Genomic DNA, 23,653 nt, shown 5'->3' with positions numbered 1-23,653 from the left:
ATTTATCTTCAAAATGTTTTGAGACAACACATAATTTCGATTCAGTTTTATGAGTTGGACATCACAATAGGCATAATGAAATGACTTATTAGCAAAGTTGGGTCAGGTCAAGATGAATAATATTGAAAGCTGTTAATTTACATTGTCATCCTTTTATCATGAAATCAGTTGCTAAGACTTAGGCTGGAGATGCCGATGAACTAATTCTAAATTTATTTGGTAATGCAGGATCTAAAATAGCTAAAATGATTTTGGCTTTTCCAACTTTGGAAAGAAATGTGGGTACTTACTCTAGTTAATAAAAATATTTAATATGAATCTCCAGTAATCAAGACACTGTGATAATGGCAGAGGTATCAATGGAACATAATAGAGAATCCAGAAATAGACCCACAAATATAAAGTCAATTGACTTTAGATGAAAATACCAAGGCAATCAAATGGGGTAATGATCATCTTTTCAACTAATGGTATTAGAATAATTGAACAGCCATAATCAAAACACACATACACACAGCCAAAAACAAGAGGGAGAGAGAAAAAGAATGAATGAACTTTTTCCTTTCTTTATATCATACACAAATATTTAATGGAAATATGTTGTAGACCTAAATAAAAGAGTTAAAACTGTAAGTGCTTGAGAAAAACAGGAGAAAAACATGTGATTTGGGTTAAACAAATGTTTTTAATATATGTTGACAAAAATACAATCCATAAAATAAAAGATTTGCTTATTAGACTTGATCAAAATTAAAATCTTCAGCTTTTCAAAAGACACTTAAGAAAATGAAAAGATTAGCCATAGACTTGGAAAAATATTTGCAAAAGTCATATTTGATAAAGGGCTTATGTTCAGAAAGCATGATGAGCCCAAAAAACCCAATGTTACATAAACAAGCAACCAAATTAAAAAATGGACAAAAGAGTTGAATGGACAATTCACTAAAGAAGATACTCAGCAGCATTAGTCATTAGAGAAGGCAAATTAAGCTGCAACTAGATACACCACTATACCCACTAGGCCTGTTGAAATTAAAAAGAATACCACACCAACTGATTGTGAAGCTGTGGAATGACTTGAACTCTGTACATGAATATTGGGAATAAAAGATATAACCACTTTAGAAAACAGCTTGGAATCTAAAAAATTAAATGTATTCCCACCATATGATACAGCCATTCCATTTCTAGATATTTACCCAAGAGAAGTGATAGCGTATATCCACATAATTACTTGCACAAAAATATTCATAGCAGATTTATTATTTACTTGTCATAGGCAAAAACAGAAAATAATTCAAATGACCATCAACAGGTAAATGTGTAAACAAATTGTAGTATATTCATAGATAGAATACTACTCAATAATAAAAAGGAACACAATAAAATGGGCAAATCTCAAATAGTTATGCTGAGTGAAAGAAGCAAGACCAAAAAAGGGTACTTATGGTATTGATTCCAGTTGTATAAAATTCTAGAAAAGGCAAATTAATCTATAGTAACAGAAAACAGGTAAGGGGGTTTACTGGAGATGGAAGGTTGGGGAGAAGGAGTGTAGGGCTGGATTATAATGGGCATAAAGAATTGGGAGGGGTAATGTATATATGTTCATTACCTCTATTGCAATGATGGCTTCATAGGTGTAATCATGTCAGAACTCAGAATTCTACATCAATATGTGCGCTTTCTTATACATCAATCAAACCTCAATAAAATCAAGAGTAATGTGTCTGTAGAAGAGCAATGAAGACACCTTCATTGCCATATGATCGGTAATAGCAGTTTTCACATGGATCAATTGTGACAATTTGCGTTTTTTTTTTTTTTTAATGAAATGTGTGTGGGTTTTGACCATCAGACCCTTTAACACATCTCCTAGTGAGACATAAAACTAAAGCTATACCTAAGAAATATGTGGATTTGAAATGGTGCTTAAAATACCTTACTGACTATTCATATAAATGAAATAATCAATTTGGCTCTGATAATCAATTCTTAGATTAAAGACAGCTGAAATGCACAAATCAATGATGTGCATGGGCTAGCCCTCTGTGACCCATTGTGGTCTTAATAACATTATTAGAAGAAAAATGTCATTATGCAATGTGACTGCATAAGCTACCACAGTTTATATCCACCCCTGCTTATTTTCTATTCTAAAGAATAACTTTGAAGCTTCGCTTAAAGAAAGTGAAGTCTTTTGTTTCTCCCTGAGGTTGTCATACCAACAACAATTATTTAGCTTTAATTGGCCTGTAGGAGGTCAGGATCAGCAGCCTAAAAATGCACTTTAAGGATTTCAGATTTCAGCTCAGTGGTTAAATTATAGCAATCTCTCTCTTGATGGTAATATTCTGAAAATGCCTATTTTAGAACTCTTGTTCACCACCACCCCTCCTCTTTTTTTGCTCAATAGGAAGTTTCAGTCCATTTGTAAGGAATCAACTTAGGGTGCCTGTGGCTTTAAAATGTAACTGTTCTGTCTCTTCTTAAATTTATCCTACTCTACTTCTTTGGAAATGAATGTGAAACAATGCTTCTGTATTTTCAAAAGTATGTCATACAGTTTTCAGTATATTTTATTGTGTCTAAAAATGAAAACACTGAAAAAAGTTGAAGCCAACCTAAATCTGATTATTTTATAGCCACCTAAACTTTCATCTTCCTCTCTACTTTCTCCCTTTTTTTACATACAAAAATTTCATTTTTTCTACTCTGTATCTGCCTCATCATGCTCATGTGTAATGTATCCGTCACAGCTAAGGACCATAGCCATGTGTTTATTAGCAAAGATAATAAATTAGAAATGAAACAAAATATGATTTGATAATATTCAGGTTATCAATACTAGTCTTTTGTTGGTTTAGACTTAAAACATCCTCGTAGTCTTTAATGCTGGCTTGATTTTCACAATTATGATACAGTTTACCAAATCAAGCATTTAATAAAAAAGACTGAGTCAATGTTTTCCCATGTTGATACTTTAAACAATGACACAGAGTCTTCTAAAAGCTATTCAAGATTTCTCCTTACAAAAGAAATATAAACAGATTATTAATTTATGACTATGTTTTTTCACTCCAGAGGACTAGAGTATCTGTTCATCTTTAAAGTGTGTGTGTGTGTGTGTGTGTGTGTGTGTGTGTGTGTGTGTATGTGTGTATACACACGTTCTCCAGCTTTGGCTTGATCTACTTCCTTTCTTTTCATTCTGTTCCTCAACTGTGACAGTGTACAATTTGGGTAACTTTTTGTCCCTAATTATAATTTTATAGTATCATCTATTTCTTCTAGAGTATTTAACTCCTATAACCAGCAGGCTAGACATGCTTATTCCTTTAAATATAGCCCCTAACTGTCCCAAAATTTTGACAGGAAACTTTGAATGGTAACAAGTCAAATAAAAATGAGAAATTTTCACCCAGCTTTTAAAACACTTCAATCAACTATTACTCATTCTAGAAAAGAAGTTAATAATTTTACTCAGAAGTTCTGGAGAAGGTAGCTTTACAGAGGCATCACAAACAACTTTGAAGAATTATTTCAGTTAAAAAAAATAATGGGGTTTGGTGTGATACAGTTTATCCTTCTAATAACTGATAATGTTGGTTAAGACTACAGTGTGACAGGAAACATTATGTCCCAACCCTGACTTTGTTGCTTCTTAGCTCTGTAATTTAAACAAGTTAACATTTTTAAACTTCATCTGTAGAATGGCAATGATAATTTCCACTTCAACGTGTGAATGTGAATGGTTAAATGGGATAATGTGCGTTAGATACTAAACACTAAGTGAGCATTCAGTAAATAAATAATAGAAATAGAATGCTGAGGGAATAAAATAACTAGACGAATCTAAAAAGAGAGCAATCAAATAATGTAATTATGTGATTTATTGAACAAAAAAAATTAAAAAGTAAGTTTTAGACTAAATCAACTGTTTTGAAACAGACTATTTTCTAGAGCAGTTTTAGGTTCACATCAGAACTCTGGGCAAGGCACAGACTTCCCATATACCCTCATCCCCACATATGCATGATCCCCCCCATAGTCAGCATCCCTTACCAGACTGGTACATTTGTTACAATTGATGAACCTGAATTGATGTACCGCAGTCACCCAAAGACCACAGTTTACATTAGGATTCACTCTTGAGATTGTGCGTTCTGTGTGTTTGGACAAACGTATGATTATATATAGCCACCATCATGGTATCCTACAAAGCAGTTTCACTGCCTTAATAATCTAGCTAGAACTGGTTGGGGTTTTCCCTCCCTTCAGTTAGTCTCTGTTAGATCCCAGCAAGTTAGATTCTGGGTAAACAGTTTCTCCCTAGGGCAGACCTTGTTAAGAGGAACAGAATGCACTGGTATTTTCAAAATGATCCTTTTTCCTCCCCGTGTTGGAAGCATGAGGGGATTTTTCTCAAATATGCCCAGAGAGATCCAAGTTGAACTCCTGAAGGTAAGACTAACAAAAGTATGGGGCTACCCAGATGACTGGATCACCCTGGATTTTTAAACTCTGAGTTATCCACACTGAGCCACCAGTAATTTGTCAATTACAGTTCAGACTTCCCTTTCCCTTCCCCCACCCAACACTGGGTCCTGCAGATTTTGTGCTCATGGGTTTCTGCTCCAGCAGTTTGTGAATCTCTGTGTGTGTCTGTCTCCAATATTCAAGGCATTGGTTTTCCCTGTGATTTCACTTCTTTTATGGATCTAAGAAAAGTTGTCGATTTTTCAGTTTGTCCAGCTTTTTTACTTATTAGGATGAAGTGGTGCCTTCTAATCTCCTTAAAAGCCAGTTTGGAAACTGGAAGCCCAATATCAACTCCTGATATTACTTGAGCTATTTTATTACTGATATTTAAAATTAACTTAAAAATATGATTCTGAGTTAGTCCTCAAAACATTTTATCTTTGAAATTAATGTGATAGTTGAACAAATCACTGTGTCAATGATTTGTTTCACTTTTATTAGATTAAGGAATATCAAAAGTGTTGATAAGATGACAAAATAAATTATATTTTTACAGTATATAAGTATATATTATAATATACATTTTATTTTCCTATGCAAAAAAAAACTTAAGATAAATATTCCAGTGTGCTACGAGGTATCGTGTTGTGTGTATCTGTGTTCTCTTTCCTAGTCTTTTCTTTTTTGCTTTTATTTGTGCCTGTCCTGAAGTTGGTTCAGTTTCATGAAAGCGTTTAAGTTGAATAAGTACTGGATAATGTGAGAAAATGAAATCAGGACCTTGGTTAAAAAAAAAAAAAGACATAAGACTGCTGTTACTGCAGCTCAAAAGCAGAACACATTTTTTCCTAAAGAATCTCATAAACACCTAATATGGTATGTGTTGCCATCACGGAAGTGTATGTTTGAGGAAAAATATTAATGTGAATTGTATAACCCTAAAATGACTTAAGATGTGAAATGTAGAAAGAGTATTGGTGGTTCAAGCTCATACAGTGGAAAAAGGAAGGAAGCCAAAACACTGGCACTAACACTCCGCTCTTGTTAAGAAAATGCCAAGGGATCTTTTCACAAGAGTGACTCGCAGATTGCAACACAGTTACCTTAGCTGGCTCCTGATGTGCAGTATCACACCACATTTAAATTTCCATCTGTGATGTCTGGAACTATTGTTCTTACTGTGAACTTTTTTTCCCCCCAAAGTAAATCTACAGCATCTGAAAGACCACAGGACACACTTCTTTTAATGGGACAACCAACTAGACATAAAGAAATTATAAATAAAGTTGGTAAGCCTTTCTAGCAACCATGAAATCATTTCATGTTTCAAAATAAGTAAATTGGCATTAAAATTACATATAGAAAATGCTAAATTTTGATATGTCTGGAATCATTCATTTTTCTTGAAATGTCTTCAGTGCTCTATTGTTACATTGTGCTTCTCTGAGTAAGAAAATTGAGGATACTGTGTTCCTTGTTCTTTCTCTCTGAAACGTAGTCATCAAAACCCTTAGAGTGAGCCCCAAGTAATTGGTGTTATTAAATGGCTGAATTGGTAAAGGTAACTACTTAACAATTTTATGTTAATACAATCTTATTTGTCTCAGCAATGTTACCATGTGTATTAGTTGAGTTGTGATGCTGAAATTTCACGTGCACACTCCTATAGGCAGCATCTGGTTTATAAACGTAATGAATTGAAATGAACATTAAACTAAAGCTCATGAGGTAGTTATGTGACTAATATTTTTGCTTTAAGAAGACGCTATGACTTTATGATCTTTAGGTTTTCCCCTTTTACTTCTTTTTATACAAGGGAGAACATACTTGTGTGTATTCAACTTTCAAAAAACTTGGAAGAGAAAGTGAAATTAAATGTTTTAAGACCTTTGAAAGGAAAGTTTATGTAAATAAAGTGTTCACATATTTTTTTAAACAGAGGTATATATATTTGTTGATCTCTTATTCTATGCCTTATGAATTAACCTAATAAACATTTTTAATATATATTTATTCATATGTATGTTTCAGCTCTTCTTCACTATTCAATATATTTACAATATACAGTTTTCATCTCTTCATTTTCTACATGTTAAAATGTATAAAGCATGTAGAACAGTATCTAACATAGTCATACACATAATATTAATTAAATAATATTATAATGTTGCTATTGAAATGGCTTTGTATTCAGTATTTGAATATCAACATTATTTTTGATCTAAGTCAATATTTATGGAGAGTTGCTGGTTTTAGAGGTTGCATGGTCTGAAAGGACCTTCAAATGATCAGCTCAAGAACAACATTAAAGCAAATTTGCTCTGCAATCCTGTTGCTAAGCAACTAAATTTGTTTATCCTCTGCTGTTTGGGTCAGGACTAGGGGTAGTGAGCTGATGTTGCATGTCAGAGAAAGAAGTTAGTGGCTGACCATGACCTTTAAACTTCTTGGCTTTGCATTGGTTTCCCACTTAGTGACCTCCTGGGTAATTTTGAACACATTATTTCACTTCTTTAAGGTTGTTTCTTTTAGATCATTAAATTAAGAATTATATACAGGATCCTTTAGCAAAGTGTTTACTTTCTGATATAAAGATATTCCAAATAATATGACAAACCAATTGGACTTCAAGACCAATATTTAAAATATTTTTAAGTATATTAAATATCATAAATATCATCATAAAAATATCATGTCTCCTTTTCCAAAGTGAAACTTTTTTTTTTTTTTTTTTTGCTGATTTGTTTTCTAGCTCCTTCAAGAAACAAATGGCAGAAGTGATTGACAAGGCACTATATACATTTCCAAAGCCAATTTTTATGACATAATATAGTGCTACAAATAAAAATGTCTATAAGGATGCATAAGTTATTTCTGTAGGAATAGAAGGGATGAGTTACATGCCATTCCATTTTGATGAACTTGAATCCAGTTTCTAATCAACAAGATTGCCCTATACAATAAACGACTGATTGTGACTGCTGGCGTTAACAGTAATAGGACAAGAAGATGTGTGGCACAATTTTCTCCATTCAGCTATTCATTTTCCTACTGCTTTGAAGGAGTCTTTATATCCTTATGATCCTTCTCAAAGTTATCCTGATCAGTTGTGCTAAATGTGCCCAGTAGTGCTGATGAAAACACAGACAACTCTTGTTGATTGCTCAGTAGTGTCAGTTTGGCCTCAGTTCTTCATTTTGTCAGAGTTCTCAAAATATTAATAGTTTCATGGCGTTTTTGCACCCTTTTACCATAATGCTCTCTACCCAAAGTCCACTTAGTTTTATGCACGCTGCTAAATAAAAAAAAAATAAATGTACAGAAGCTGATATCCTCACCCTGTATTATCTCTATTTAGTCTCTCTGAACTGTACAAATTCATTTTTCTCTGCCAGTGCTAACTAGATACCATATGATGTGCTGTATTCATTTGGAACAAAAACCTTTATATGAACAGTAATAGGATAGAAAACATCAACAAAACCTCTACTTTTATCAGTCCTCATAGTCTCTAGCTCTGACATTTGTACTTAAAATTTGGATAGAATCTATGAAGCTGCAGTGAGAATTATTTACCAACTCCAAAAGGCTTTCGTTTGAGAAATCCAAGTTCCCATTTTCATAGCTAGTTTATAACTCAACATAAATGTCAAGGTTTAAAGAATATTCAAACACAGCATGGATATTTATTTGAAAAAAATCACTTGATAAATTTCAGAATGCACTGTTTTGTTTATTTTTAAAGAACCTGTCAAACTATATTGTTGGATTAACTAAATAATAAATAGTTTTCCTGGGGTAGATTGCTATGTTTGCCACAGTTAGAATGTGCCTTTCTTCCCACTTTCATTTGGTATGTGTGGTAGCAAATGTATGTGTGGCTGCTATTTGTTCAGAATTACTCTTACTGATGTGCCACTGAGGAAGCAGTAAGAAAGGATGCCTTTATAATGAATGCCCTCATACTAATTTATTATCCACTATCCATTCTTGACAGCTTAGCTGTGCCTCAGTGAAACTTGCCCATGAGTTCAAACATGCTGTCTTCCATAGTACAAACTAGAGTGTTGGCCAGATGCGACCTGTATTTCTAATCACTGATGGGGCATTGTACAGATGTAGTTAAAAATTATTAACCATTTGATGTGGGTTTAAAAAAATCACTTTTCCCTCAAAAGTTCTGTTAAAAATAATAATTGAAGTAGATTTTCCTTTCTCATTTTCTCTATTCTTAGAGTAGTATTAATAATTTAAAAATCATTGGGCTCTTGATCTATGTAAACTCTGTGCTGGCAACTTTATATGTTTAATTTCATTTTATCCTCAAAACAAAATAGAATAGATGCTATGTTATGCCCATGTTACTGGTAAGAAATGTAAGGCGCAGAGAACTTAAGTAACTCAGGTCGCACAGCCAGTGATGGGAGAGCTGGGATTTTTCAGTCCAGGCTGCTTCATTCCGTATCTCGTCCTACTGACGGCAGCACTACACAGCATGAGACCGGCACAAGGCACCATCAGCCCTAGGCGGAATGATCTGTGTAGAAGTTTTTCTTTTAGATATTCTTCATACTTTGATGCTGATTATAGCCTGTACTAATACCAAATTTTCCAGAATAATATAACTTTTGATTTTTAATAGTAATTAGAGAGCAAAACTACTAAGCTGTATAAGACCTAGATTACTGACTCGGAAAGGCTTTTGCCATCATTCATTCCTGCCCTCATATTCTATGAACTGGATTCTGAGGTCTGTGAAGTAAAGTTTTTTTTCTTAACTCATATACCTAGTTAGAATCAGAGCCAGGCTGAGGACTTAGGTCTCCTGGCTTCCAGGGTGCTGATTAATTGTGTTTATTCCAGAGACAATTTCTGGGGCAAATTCACTGTTCTTCTCTGTTGGGGGGCGTATTTTCACATGAGCACGTTGTTTTCTGATGATGTTCACCACACTTACATGTGAAAATGTGCATGTGCACACATATACAGGTCGTTAATTAAATTCCAACTACTTCTGAAAATGTTCTGAGGCAGTTAGATCACAGTTGTGGATATGTGAGGACAGATTTGTGGGTAGCAGAAAGTCTAAACTTGCTGACAAATGGAAGATGATATTGATGAGCAATGATATTTTTGTTCGGTGAAGATACTAGATATTCCCTGATTCTACGGGAAAATACCAGTGAGAGAATTTTGATGAGGCATTTCGAACATATTATCTGGGAAAATGTATATGAATTTGATACATTTCATGTCCTGTGGGCAGAATTTTTAACACTCTCAAATGCTCCCCATTTTTATGTACCAGGCCAGATCAACTTTCAACAGTTTAGGCCCAGATATGATTAAGGAAAAAAAGTTTCCTGAGATGTTCAGGAGTGTAGAAAGGAGCTACGGATATTTTCAACAAAAGAGTTCAATTTCTTTGAGCTCTGTATCAGAGAAGAGAGTAATGTCAAATATCTTCACAGGGTTTTCTAACAATCTTGTATGGCAGAGAATTGTAGAGTACTTTTAATTGCTCTATCTCTCTTTTTTTTTTTTCACATGGAATCAGCCTATATAACATCAAAAATCTTCTAATCTAGACTTTTATAAATTAATTTTTTTCTCCTTAGGAGATAGGGGAATTCACATTTTATTTGTCAATTATTTTGAGGATTTTTGAGAAAACTTTTTGTGTTTCTGTTAGTACATTTTAGCTGTCTTCAGGTAACTGAATGCCACCCTGACTGTAGCAACTTATGTTTTCCTAAAGAGCAGGCATCATGGGGTTTTCTCAGAGAATGTTCACCTCTTGGAATACTTTTCTTTCACTTCATAGTTTAAGTGGTCAGCATCCTTCTTGTGTCATAGAGCATTTGTCCCACACCAAATTCTCACTAAACACTTGTGAAATGAATAAGCTTTGTTGAATTCTTTTCATCAAGCCAACTGATTGCTTCCTTTTGACTGAAAATCAACAGTTACTGTGAACACACCAATGAGTTATATATCCACTGTGCAGTCCGTCCTTGTATGTATTGCCCTGTGGATACTAGGGGGAAATGACCTTCATTGTAATACTTATGCTAATGCTCTTGACTGTTATCATCATTATCATCAGAGGAGTCACAGCAGCATTATTTAGAGACGTACACTAGAGGGTGGTGTTTTACCTGGACAGTAAACTTATCAATGCATTGGCTTTGAGGAAGAATGAGAAATGTCTCCAGAAAATGTTCCCCGTGTTTAATGTTACATAATTCTCAGCACATATGCCCCATTAACAAAGTTGATAAACCCCAGGGAATGGAAGCAGAGACTGAGTCACTTGGCGGCCTTGCTATCCCATTTCTTCAACACATTCCTGTAGGTGTCTGGTTTTCCTGAGCTCCACATGCAGAGTGTCACTTGAAAACCAACACTGATCACTGGGTGAGAATATATTTGACTCTAACTACAGGGAATTGGAAAGCAAGTGAGGCAAATAGTGAACGTGGGTAAAGCTGTTCCACTCGCTACTTCAATTTTTAACCCTCCTGAATCACTTATGTGTATGTCCACGGCTGACCTGAGAAGAACAACAGAAACCATCAGTAGTGGAGGAGAAAGTTATTTCTGGAGAACGCATGTTTCTTTGCCTCCTCCCCTCTAGTTTTCACTTAGTTCCAAAAAAAAAAAAAAAAAAGAAAGAAAGAAAGAAGGAAAGTTTCTAATCTAGTGCAGCACATCTTTCATAATATGTTGCATGGTATGATCAAAATGTTGCTGTAAGCTTTCCCCCTCAGTAGACATTAGTGTTAGTGATAGGTTAATTCATTTTGCTTCCAGCTCTTGCTTTCATCTTTGTTTCTCTCAGTTGACTTTTCTGATATTGGTACAATCTTTGCTCACATCATGAACGTTACTGTGGTTTCTCATGACAAATGTCCAAATTTTCATAGCCTTTTACCTGGACAAGTTAATACATGAAGGAGGCAAAAATCTCAAATTTATTGCTCTCAAATTTCCCTTCAAAAGAAATTTGTTCTTCCCACTCTGACCAGTGGAAATTTCTTTATAACACAAACAAGTTTTCATCTGATGTTGCAAGTTTTCAGACTTAAATTCTTTATTATTCTTGACCACTATCTGATTCAGAAAGACTGTTGGAATCCAGATCTCCTGGAGTAAATTTTAAAAGCACAATTTCATATGATCAAATTAAAGTTGAATTGACTGGTTCCTATTAAAGTTAAACCCTGTCCAACTCTGCCAAACTCTCTATTGAAGCTAGGTACACACTTTCCTTCAAATGTTCCTTAGCATTTGGCTCTGCTGTTTCCATGCTCCCCTTTCTTCAGTGATACGATAACATTGCAATAATACTTAAATGCTGACACAACAGAAAACCTTGCCAGTTTGGCTCTCAACCTTGGCAAGCTTTTTGTTACAGTTGCAACCGGCTTACTCCTTGAGTCGCACAAAACTTCCAGAGCTCCTCCACAGCATGTCTTATAAAGAGGGCTAAAAGGAAAAGTATGAGAGATGTTAATTTTAGACAGAGAATAGTAAATAGGACAATAAATAAAAGCTCTGTTTTGGCACACTGGAACTTTCTTTTTTCCCCTTTGAAATGTGTGATTCCTTTTCCCAAATGTTGCACTAAATTTATTTTTAAAGGTGTCATCTATTTCCATTCCAGTGCTATGTCATCTATAATTTAAATTTATGAGATAAATCTTGAGGTTCACCAGTGGAGCAGCTGGAGAATTCGAGCCACTTTGCCATTGAAAATGCAGATTTGCTGAAGGTTTTTGTGTCTGACAAGCCCCGTTGAAAGCACCTCATTCCCTTTCCTGACAAGTATCCATCAACATGTAATATTTATTCTTCTGTTTGAGTTTCCCTACAAATAATTGGCGGTCCCTCAGCAAGAAGACATTTTTCTGCTGAGGCAGCACCACCTGTATGGCTTCACCAGGCCAAGAACAAATGCTCTGAAAAGAAAGCTTTCCTAGAACTGATGGATAGAATGAATGAGGGATATTTACTAAAAGGAGGGAAAACTGAATCTGCTCCTTTAGATGCACCATCATTTTTAGTTCTCCAATCTTCTTTCTGTCATCATTGGAATAGCAATAGAATGTTCATTCATTCATTTTATGGCTGATAAGAAAAATACTCTTGTTGACTTGTCTTCTACTCCCCCTTTTTTTCTTTATATCTAGATATAGGTATCTATATTTTTGAGATTTTTAACCTCATAATTATTATCTTCTCTGGACTCCATCTATGGGCTTGTATCAATTGCCATTTTTAGCATCCAGCAATCATGAAAACTTTACAACCAGCAATAGTTATTGTAATAGCAAGTTAGATCGACCATGGCCTTCTTATTGTTGTGACCTCCAGTTTTCATGCAGCCCCCAGACCTAGATCCCCTTTGTTAGGAAAGGAGGTGTTCTTAAAGAATTATGCTTCTATGAAATGTGCATGGTTTGCATTCATAAAGAGAAAAGTGTGACAGGTAAATGAAAAAATAAACAAGTTGATACACTGATTTTTTTTAAATAAAGGGCAAACTAGAGACTTATCTTAATTTCTATTGCAGGAGTTTTCAAACTTTGAGCATCAAAATTGGTAACTATGGGCTACACATTGTGCTTCATTACCAAAAGTAAGCAGTAGTTGTTTTCTCTTAGTTTTAAGGAAAGTAATCAAACTGCTATCTATCATTTCTCCCATTTTTAGTGTTAATCTCATGGTTGTTTTTCGGTATTTGATATTTACTCATATTCTAGTGAGCCAAATGAATGAACAAGTAAAGGAGGGATATTAAAGTACAAACACACCAATGCCTGCATAAATACCAGCTTTTGGTGAATGTACACCAGTCTTCTTGTTACTTTGCATCCTGTGCATTTAATTTAAACTTAACATTAAGTAAAATCTCCTATGTTACACACCAACATTTATGCTGGATTACTCTGAGATGGGAGTGATTAATAGCAGACTTTCACAAAGTTACCCCATAATTTCTGAGGGTTGTACTATCAAAGGAAGTCTGCGAACTACCATCCGATGTGCTTCACTCATTTTTTTAAAAATAATTTTTCAACCTAAGGAAAATAACCTGATTAGATGGAATAGATATAGTGAAAATCCAAGAGACTATGCATTTTAGTTCATCATTTTATTGACAATTACTTTTTAAAAAATGTATCCACATAATGTGTTTGCAATAAATATTTCCTGATTATCTTAGTGGTCATGTGACAAATTGGTACTCAAACTTAAGATTAGAGTCCTAAGTTTTTAAAAGATTTATTTTAAATAAAGTAGTTCAGGGTAAGTTAAAAATACCTGGTGTAACACCTTCCCTCACAAAAATTACAATCTATATAGAAGGCATATAGCCTGTAAATAATTTACAGGTCAGTTCAGGTATTGTAAAACTCACAGGGCCCAGGAAGGGAAAACAAGGCCAGTTTGGGATTATATTAAAGAGACTACTGAATCAGCACAGTGCCATCATTGATGAATTCTTTCCCTAGATTAGTCTTGGAATCAGGAAACCCGAGTTTCCTATTTGTTCACATTCTAGCTGAGTTCCCTTGCTTAATTTGCTAACCTTTTCCCGAACTTTCATTCCTTCCTTCATCAGAGATGACTAATACTGCTTACCTCTAATTATTTTCTAAGGACTAAGTGGTTGATCAGCTTCTTGATAAACTGTAAATTGTGATAAGCATAAAGATATCTTCATGATCATTTTTCTGTGCCAGGCAAAGAAAAAAAACAGAACACCTAGTTGAGGATCAAGCTATCATAATGATAAAATAATTGCACTGATATTTATTGAGGTTTTTTTTTTTTCATGTGTGTGTGGGGGGTGGGGAGGGGCAGAAATAGTTCTCAGTTCAATGTGTTTTTGCTCATTTAATTTATATAACATCCTTCATTCATGGGTAAACATGACCTAAAAAGATAGCAATACAAAGATGTATAACAGTATAAAAAATAGGTACCACATGCCATTTATTAATGCCAAATTGAATTGTTATTCATCAATGCCAAATTCTGAGCGCTAAACTCAGTATTCAGAAGATGAAACTTGTGAATTCTGAGTAAGAAAAGAATGAACTGTGAAGGTTGAGAATGACTTCATGGGAGGGCTTGGATATAATCTGAACTTTCAAAAATGGGAAGGATAATTGAGAGGAAGGAAGAGAGTATTCTAATCCTAGGGAACAGAAGAGCATGGTATGCAGCAAATGAAATATCCTTCATGACCCAAGAAATATACATGTGCCCCAGATGTGATGTGTGTTAAAAATGACTTTCAATTTATTTATCTACAATCAGGGCGTGGAGTTGCTCATTTGCCTCTAGGCAGCATCGCTGACTATTGTTACATGTTTAGCAACCCTACATCTTAATGCTCTCTCCATTGCCCTTTAAGACATTTGAATTTTCAGCCCCTTGCATGAAACAAGAACAGGTTTAAAATGGACAAGAGGAAAGGGGAAGATCAAAAGCAATCACCTCCCAAGGGTTACAAATAAAGGGCTGGTGGAATGAGATGCAAAGAATGCTTTAATAGATATTATAATAAAAAGCAAAAGTATCTTAAAATATGAAATCATGAGGTCATGAAGACTTTTTGATCCTTTTGAGAGGACTTGAAGTAGCTTTAGGGTCTTTAAGTTATTTGTGGTTGGTGGAATTATCCCCAGTTGATAAGTGAGCAAACTGAGTCAAGAAGGTTGTAACTTGCCCAGAGTCATGTTGCTAATAAGTGGTGGCTTAAGGATTTACATACTACCTGTTTATGTGTCATGTGTCAGGTTACTGATAGGCACTACCATATATTTTCTCCTTAAATCCTCATAATAAGTTTGTGTGTGTGGTATTAATACTCCCGCTTTTGCAAAGGTTTTTTTTTTTACTACACATTTCAGATTGAGACTGGGGCCTCCATAGCGTGGTACATTCCAATAATCCCAAATTTTAGACCCTCAGGACAGACACTTTTGCTCTCCCATATCAGCAGCATCAAAATCTCAAATCTAAGAAACTCAGTGGCACAAGAGGCTCACCATCCCTTTATTTTGATGTGTTTTTTTTAATACCTAGCTAAGGCCATAGGTCACTCAGCCCCCTACTTGTGGTGGAAAACCTCATGTACAGTAGGTACCAAGAGAAAACTTCAGAGTTATCTTAACTCTACATTTTAAAAATTAATTTAAAGAATATCTTTGAAAGATATGAATAGTCACATTGCCTGCTTTAAGTAAGAAAAGTAGACCAAGACTGTAATTCCACACCTGCTCTGGCCAGCCGTGGCCTCTTGTGGCTTAGAGAAATGACTCAACTTTTCTTAAGCCTATTTTGAATCCCTGAGACAGAAACCTTCTGAATGAAATAAGTCTTGCAGTTGATACCCTGCTTCAAATCTACTTGGTGCCTCAAACAGCAGGGTGTCTAGAAATACTAGTCTCTGCTATGAGAGCAGAAATCTTAAAGAGCCATGCAAATTGGATCCACCCGGTCTTTAACTTGGGCCAATTCTTCCACAGTATGTGCAGACACATTCTGAGTTGACTTGACTGCATAATAGAGATAATTATAAGCACTTACTTATCTCACAGGGGTCTACTGAAGATTAATTAGTTAATGTTGGCAGACCAAAGGTGCAATATATGTGCTAAGTATTATTATTATTACTGTGCCACTTATCTTGAAAGAATGTTGTTTCTGAAGTCATAGTGCCTATGTGCCATCTGCTCACAGCAGCCTTTACCATCTCTCTACTCAGAGACTGAATCCGGTATCTGAATAAATAGATGTGCTCAAAAAAAAATCTATCACACCTCCATCTGTGCTTATGGAATATAAATTCAGACATAGGCAGAAATGCAAATCAATCACAAGTGAAGAGGCTTCTCCATTGCCCAGAGTCACATTTTGAGATGTTGCTCTAATATTCTTGCTTTTCATTTTAGAATCCGCTAACTCACGATGCGAGGCTTCTGTGAAATTCTCTCTTCTGCATCTGAAATAGGGTGACACGTTAGAGGCCTGAACTGCCTTCTCTTTTGTTCCCAGAAAGTTGAAAGAGAAAACTTCCCAGAACACGTTCACTGCTGATCTTTTGCAGAAATTAGCTCCATGATTTTAATGCTTTAGATATTAGTATAATTATCAGAAGCTAATGAGTTTTTAAAGGTTCCTATGTGAAATCATGATTTTGAAACTTCTCTCCTGCCAGAATTATAACTAGGTTACAGACAACATGACATGATCTATGACCCATTTTTACTAATGACTAAAGAATGAAGATACCACTTCTTATGAATAAGCACTCCTTCCCGAACGTGACAGGGAACTGCAACTGTGAGAGCTCTGAAAATCAGAAAGATTAAAACCTCGAACTAAAATTACCCAAATGTTTCACAGATGCCACTATAGTAATATAAATACCATTCTTTGCCTTTGAAAAAGTTATTGGTATCACAATTATCATAGATATTTAATACTCTTCCACAGTAGGTGGCTCAATGGAGTAATTTCTTCCCCCCATCACCCTACTAGCTCTTCCTCAAGTCAGCTGCAGAAAGTAAATTTATCTTCTATCTGAAACTCACCTCACTTGATCCATACACCCAGGATAATTCCAGTAATATTTTTTAGGTTTTTTTTTTTTTTTGTATCCAGTTTGTTCACAAATTTCTCATCAATTCCAAGGGTATTGCTAAAACATCTTTTATGATGGTTATGGAATTAATCAAGTAGGAAATAAACTCTTGTTCATTAAAGCTCCTGTGACCTATTATATGCATAGCCTGATCTCATGGAGGATGCAAGTAACATTTGAATTCAATTCATCTAATCTAAATTATGCATCCACCTTATGAATTGGTTAGGTTTTAGGAATATAAAGAGGAATGAATACCATACCCAGTCTCTTCTCAAGAAGATAAATCTGTAACTAACTATATTAAAATGATAAGTTCCAAACCAGGCAATTTGAGCAAATCTTGAGAGAGCTCAGAAGAGGGAATGATTCATTCTCTGGAGAGTCAGGAAAGAAAGTTTCGGAAGGCTTCAGATGAATGATATTTGAATTGGGCTGTGAAGGATGAAAACAGCATCAGTGGGTGGAAAAGAGAGAGAAGGCATAACTCGGCTGTCCTGACTCTATACTTCGAAACAGACTGACACCTCCTTGAACTATGCTGTCCTATCTTGTTAAAAATGAGCCTTGGATACCATACCATTCGCATTTAAAAAAATTTCCTTCTTAGACTCTTGGATTTTACTATTTTACTCCCTTTTCAAATCCCAGATCCCTTGACCTAGTTTTCTGTTACTTGCCCCTACACTTGAAAATAGATGTCTTCACCAATTTTGAACTTTCTGTTGGACATGGCTTTAACTCTTTACAAAAGCACAATGCCCCAGATATCACCTACCTCATGTCCATTCGAAGTTCACATTGGACATCTAGAGGGTACTTGAATATTTTCAGGCGGAGGAAACTATAGGAAAAAGACATGGACAGCAAAGATCAGGATGTGTGTGACAAAAAGCAAGCCATCTGGTGGGGCCAAACCTCTCTGTTCCCTCATGCCTCGGGACATTTGGCAGAATGATGTAACCAGCCCCAAAATAGCAGTGATACTGTGAAATAGCACAGGTAATCCTACCCCAGCAATGCTTTAGCCCATCCCTCAGAAAATACTAATTATAGACAGAGTATGCACACAAATAGGCTTAACTCCCTAAACAACCATGACATCATTTCTTCTTAGAGAACATGGTCTAATCTGTCACTCCTTGAATCTAGATTCTGCACATTTAGGGGTCCAGGTTTGTTAAGCACATCTGGAAAAGTTAAACATTTTATAAATTTTGTGATCATTAATTTGTAATCGTAGAGTGAACACAAAGGTATTCGGTGACTTGAATCTTGGGTATGTTAGAGCTTGGTTGCTTTTGCCAACCCATTTTATTAGTGATGTAATAATGTCCCATCAGATGGGGAGTCAAGGTTGCAGTTAGATTTGCTGATCTTTAATGGTACTTGCATTATCAGATAGACTAAGAGTCTGAAACCCATATGCCCCCTCAGGAATAAGAATGTGATGGAGTAGGGCTAGCTTAGAAGGCTTGCAGCAAGACAACTTATGCAGTGTCTTCTCTGTAGACTAAAAAAGGGAGTCTGGACTTAGGGCTGTAAATTTGGCACTGTCCATGAGTTCTAAATTGACTTTAAAATGAATGAGGTAATGGAATACTCAGACAGAAGGCTCATCCATTATAGAAATACACCTTAAATTGGTCCTTCTTTTGGTAAAGGCTAAGGAATACTTCTAGTTAAAACTTGGCAAGTTATTTGCTTACCAGGTCTTGCTGGGATTTGAATTAACTGTCACAGTGATAAAATTTTCCTAGAAACTAAATGAAAAAGCCAACATAAATGTTACAGAAAGCCTTCAAAAATTTCAGAATTAACTGTTTGATCTAGTTAGCACCTCTAGTTCTGTTGGTATAGTCCATTTAAAACAGCTTTCTATAAGGGAATAAAGAGTGAAATTGAAGCAAATTACACATATGGCATGGGCTATCTATTTATGTAATGGAAGAAGAGACAGAAAACAGAGAAAGAAGGAAATTGGAAGAAAAGAGATAGTGCTAAGAAACAAATAAAATGCTCCTTTAGCAGACCCTAAAGATTCTCAATCAGGTCATTAAGAACAACAACAAATTAAAGAGTGTTTAAAAAACATTCAGAACGCATCCAGTTGAATATAACCCACATGCCTCTTTGAGCTTTTCATGTTGGTCAGGAGTTGCTTAGTGAATTGAGACTCTATTAAGTTGCATGTGGTTTCCATTCTCTTATTTTTATAGCTTTCTGGAATTTACTTTGGATCTTTTGGGACCTGTAACCATTTTCTGGCCTGAAGATGCTGTTGTAAAAAATACCACAAAGATGATCTCTTTTGTATAGCCATCCCATCACACTAAAATCCTGGAATCTTTATTCAACATTGATATGTCATAATTTAATCCTCACAACTAACTTATAAAGTTGTTACTCATATCTCTATTTTGTCACTCATTTGAGGCTTTTAAAGACTGAATAACTTGGCCAAGTAAGTGGTACAGCAGCTTCAGACCCAGATTGTCTGAATATAATTCCTGTACTCTTTCCTCTAGATCACATACATGCTATTAAGTTCTTATAGCTTCATTTATATGTAGGAATCTTTTTGCAGTTGCATTATTAGAATTTTAAAAGATTACATTGATCATTGAACATCTCTTTGCCTTCCCTTGACCCCAAGGATCATGTTTGCCTTGAGGGGACAAATACTAAGGTGTAAAGTTATGACATGAAATTTTGTTATTAAACTTTTAGTATTGTAAAATTTATTGGTCACTGTCAAATCATGAAAATTTAAAGACAAAGTAATGCTTACTTTAACTTCCAGGTTTTAATTTTTCTTATGTTTTAAATTCAGAAAGGTATGTGTGTGCGTGTGTGTGCGTGCGTATGCAAATAAATGTGCAAAAAATTCCAAACAGTAAAGAAGTTATAATAGCAACTCTTCCTCCCTTGCTCTGCATCCCCAATTTTCAGGTTAAAATTTTTGTGTATATTTTGAGAAAAATTTTATGTGTACATGCAGACATAAAATGTTTCTCTCCTTTTTAACATTTTATTTTGGTGGTATTTGCATTATTAAGTCTGTAGCTTCCCTTGCTATTCACAATTGCAGAGTATTTCATTTATGGGTAGATTGAAATTGATTTAACCCACTTATTACTGCTTGACATACAGAGATTTTTTTTCAGACTTGTGTTCATCCTAAATATGCTGCAATAAACATCATTGTTCTTATTTCTTTGTTTATAGATGCATATATACATGCTGGATAAATGCCTTGAAGTGGCTTTACTGTGTCAAAGGCTTGTTTGAGTTTATGATTAGATATGTCTGACTGAATTTTCCTTCTATATGTGCCTATTTTCTAGTTCAGTTATAATTCATAAAAATTTACATGCATTTATTATAAGTATGAATTATCATATTTAATAAGCTTTATAAAATATTTTTAAAATTCTTCAAGTTGTGAGGTTTGGGGCATAGGATATTTTAATTTTTATGCAGTCAAATTTATTAATATTTTCTAATGCTTCTGAATGGTTACTCTTATTTAGACAGAGTATTTTCATATCAAAACTGTTTTAATGTAATTTTTAGTACTTATAAACTTTTACTTATACATTTAAATCTTTGATATATATAGAATTTATTGGGGTCTGCTCTTGAGGCGATAACCAGCTTTTTTTTTTTTATGGCTAGCTTGTTAATTGGGACACCAACATCGTCTATTAAGAAAGCTATTTTTTTTCACTGATTTGAAAAGCCAACTTTATCATACAGCAAATTCTCATATGTATTTCTGTTTATTTCTTGTCTTCCTTTTTCATTTAATTGATCAGTCTGCTTATTCAGACACTAGTATCACTTAGTCGTATTGAAATATATTTCACTGTCTTACCAAGGTATTCTCCTTTACTACTTTTTATTTTTTCAGAAACACTGCCAATTTTTTCATGTTTATTTTTACATAAGAAATTTAGAATCAGCTAGCTATTTCCAAAAATAATACTTTTGGTATTTTATTTGGATCATGTGAAATCTGTAGATTAATTTAGTTTGAACTTACATTTTTAAAATACTAAGTCTTTCTGTGCAGGAATAAGTTTTGTCTTTTTTTTCCTTTTGAAGTTTAGAAATACATATCCTTTAGTAGAGTTAATTTTTTTTTCATATTTTGTGACTACATACCTAGATATGTGTTATTATTTTAAAAATGAGATTCTTATTTCTCTATATTTTAAAGCTGGGTATATTTATTTCCAGAAAAGCAGTACATTTTGATAACTATTTATTTGAATTTTCCCCCTCTGTAAATTTTTCTATTGCTTTTAATTTTCATTGTTTTAAGTTTTCCAGTTGTAAAATCATCTTAAAGAAAATGTTGTTTTATCCTTTCCAGTATTTATATCTCTTATATTTAAGATCACTTTAAGTTTCTAAAAAATTTTAAAGTGCATCGTCTGCTACTTCTAGGATAATATTAAATGCTTAAATAATAGTGTTAATGATAAGCATCCTATTTTATTGTTATAAATTTAATGAGGATGCTTCCAATATTTCACTATTCTCATGGATTTTGCTTTCAGACACATATCAAACAGACTATAAAGTTGTATAAAATACCAATTATTTTATGGAATTTTATTAAGAATTTTAAAAATCAAGATTAGATATTTTTGTTAAATAACTTTTTGCTATTACAGAGATAATCATGTGCTTTTATTTTCTTACTGTTTAATATTTTAATATACATTGATAGATTTTATATAAGGTTGTTTTTATTTATATTTCTTGAATAAACCTTAATCATGTTACGTCCTTCTAATATTCTGAGAATTTCCTCCTTTTGTTTTGTATACAAAAATAGTATGGGGCTATACTTTTTTCCCTGTTAAAACATTAGTTTTACATTGGCTTCATAAAGGAATTTGGAAGCTGTATGTTTTTGTGCTTTCTAGAATATTTTAAATTGCTTTATATTTTCTATTCCTTAGGGCATGGTTAGAATTCATCACTAAAACTCTGTATTAGGAAAGGTTTGGCTTATTTAGGAATAGGAATGAATAAATATTTTTCTTAATTTTTCCCCCAAGAAAACTGGAAAATTTATCATCCTCTAATTTGACTTCTGTTGTCTTTAGGACCAATTTTGCTATTTCTGTTACTGTAATAAAGCATTCATTCTATTCAGACTTTCAAATTTATCTTCAGGTGTGACAAGTATTTTCTAATACTTAGTTTTATTTTCTCTGCATCTGTATTTGCTAACAAATTCTATTTTTTTCCATTTTATTTATTATATGTGCTTTCTCCTTATCTTATTTTTCCAAGATCATTTTATATATACACACATACACGTAAATACATACACTCACAGGGACATGCATACATATATTTAGTTTCATATATATATATATATATATATAGTGGTATATAACATGTGTATAATAATAGTATGTATATATAATATGTAGTCACTAACACATTCAGTTTTTCTTTTTTATTATATTTGCTTTCCCTCTGATATTCTTCAATATTAACTACATACATGTATATTTAGTATATGCATATATTAATAATATATATTCAGTTATATATGATACATATTTATATGCACACACACCAATTAGTGAGTTCGCTGTTTTACTTTTTTCATTTTCCAATCTATTAATTTTGCATTTATCACTAGTAATTCCTTCCTCTTGCTTTCCTTAATTTTATGTTGTTGCAACTTTTTAAATTTCCTTAGTAGAATATTTTATTAAATTATTTCATCCTTGGTTGTTGAGAAAGATAATTATTAAAACCTATAAATTTTCATTTGAGCAAAATATTAGTTAATTTTCATAGATTCTGATGTATAATAACTTGTTTATGCTATTTTCTTGATATTCTACATTTTTGCTTAATTTTTTTGCATTAGTTGCTGAACATAGAACTGCTAAATCTTTAAGTAATTGGTATATTAGTTTTTCCTCTTTTGTTACTGTAATTGTAGTGCATTATAAGCAGACAATTTTTCTAAAAATTAATCTTTTAAAAAATCACTTTCAGTTTTCTTTATAACCTAATCTGTATGCTATTTTACACGTGAAGATTGATGTATTTTATTAGGAATGTCTGTATACATTTATTTGGTCACTTGAACCAAATCAAAGATCAAGTTAAAAATGCTGTGCTGCTATTATATATCTTCTATTTTCACTGACGTGCCTGTTTTAACTGCTTTAGTGTTCTTTCTCCTTGATTTCAGCTAGTACTAATATCACACATTTTGCTTTCTTTTTTGTTAGTATTTTCTTCATATATCTTTGCCTTCTCATTTCTTGTATTACTTTAAAGCCACAGTATTTTAAAACTTTAATTTGCTGTGGGATCAGCTTTCCTTGATGATCAAATTAGATAATCTCTTATTTTATTCTGTTTACCTTCATTGATATGAGACATACGATTCATCTTTGTACTATATCTGATTTATATTTCATGTTCCCTTATTTTCAGTCTTTTGCTGAGCAGTCTGTATTTTATTGT

The 23,653-nt window shown here is 33.7% G+C and overlaps 2 long non-coding RNA genes across 4 annotated transcripts in view; one reads left to right on the top strand and one right to left on the bottom strand.

The window, feature by feature from the left end:
• Positions 1-23,653, top strand: part of LOC123618926 (uncharacterized) — a 566,149-nt gene that overhangs the window by 255,832 nt on the left and 286,664 nt on the right. The gene's annotated exons all lie outside the window — the stretch shown is intronic.
• Positions 10,693-18,081, bottom strand: LOC123615200 (uncharacterized). Its single transcript, XR_006722771.2, has 3 exons — positions 17,922-18,081; positions 14,131-14,222; positions 10,693-11,970 (listed from the first exon to the last, which is right to left on the bottom strand). It is a non-coding gene; the product is annotated as an uncharacterized LOC123615200 (long non-coding RNA).

The sequence above is a fragment of the Camelus bactrianus genome, chromosome 3, assembly GCF_048773025.1.
Source record: "Camelus bactrianus isolate YW-2024 breed Bactrian camel chromosome 3, ASM4877302v1, whole genome shotgun sequence".
NCBI lineage: Eukaryota > Metazoa > Chordata > Mammalia > Artiodactyla > Camelidae > Camelus > Camelus bactrianus.
The sequence above is the reverse complement of the archived record's forward strand: the minus strand, read 5'-3'. Positions and strand labels throughout refer to the sequence as shown.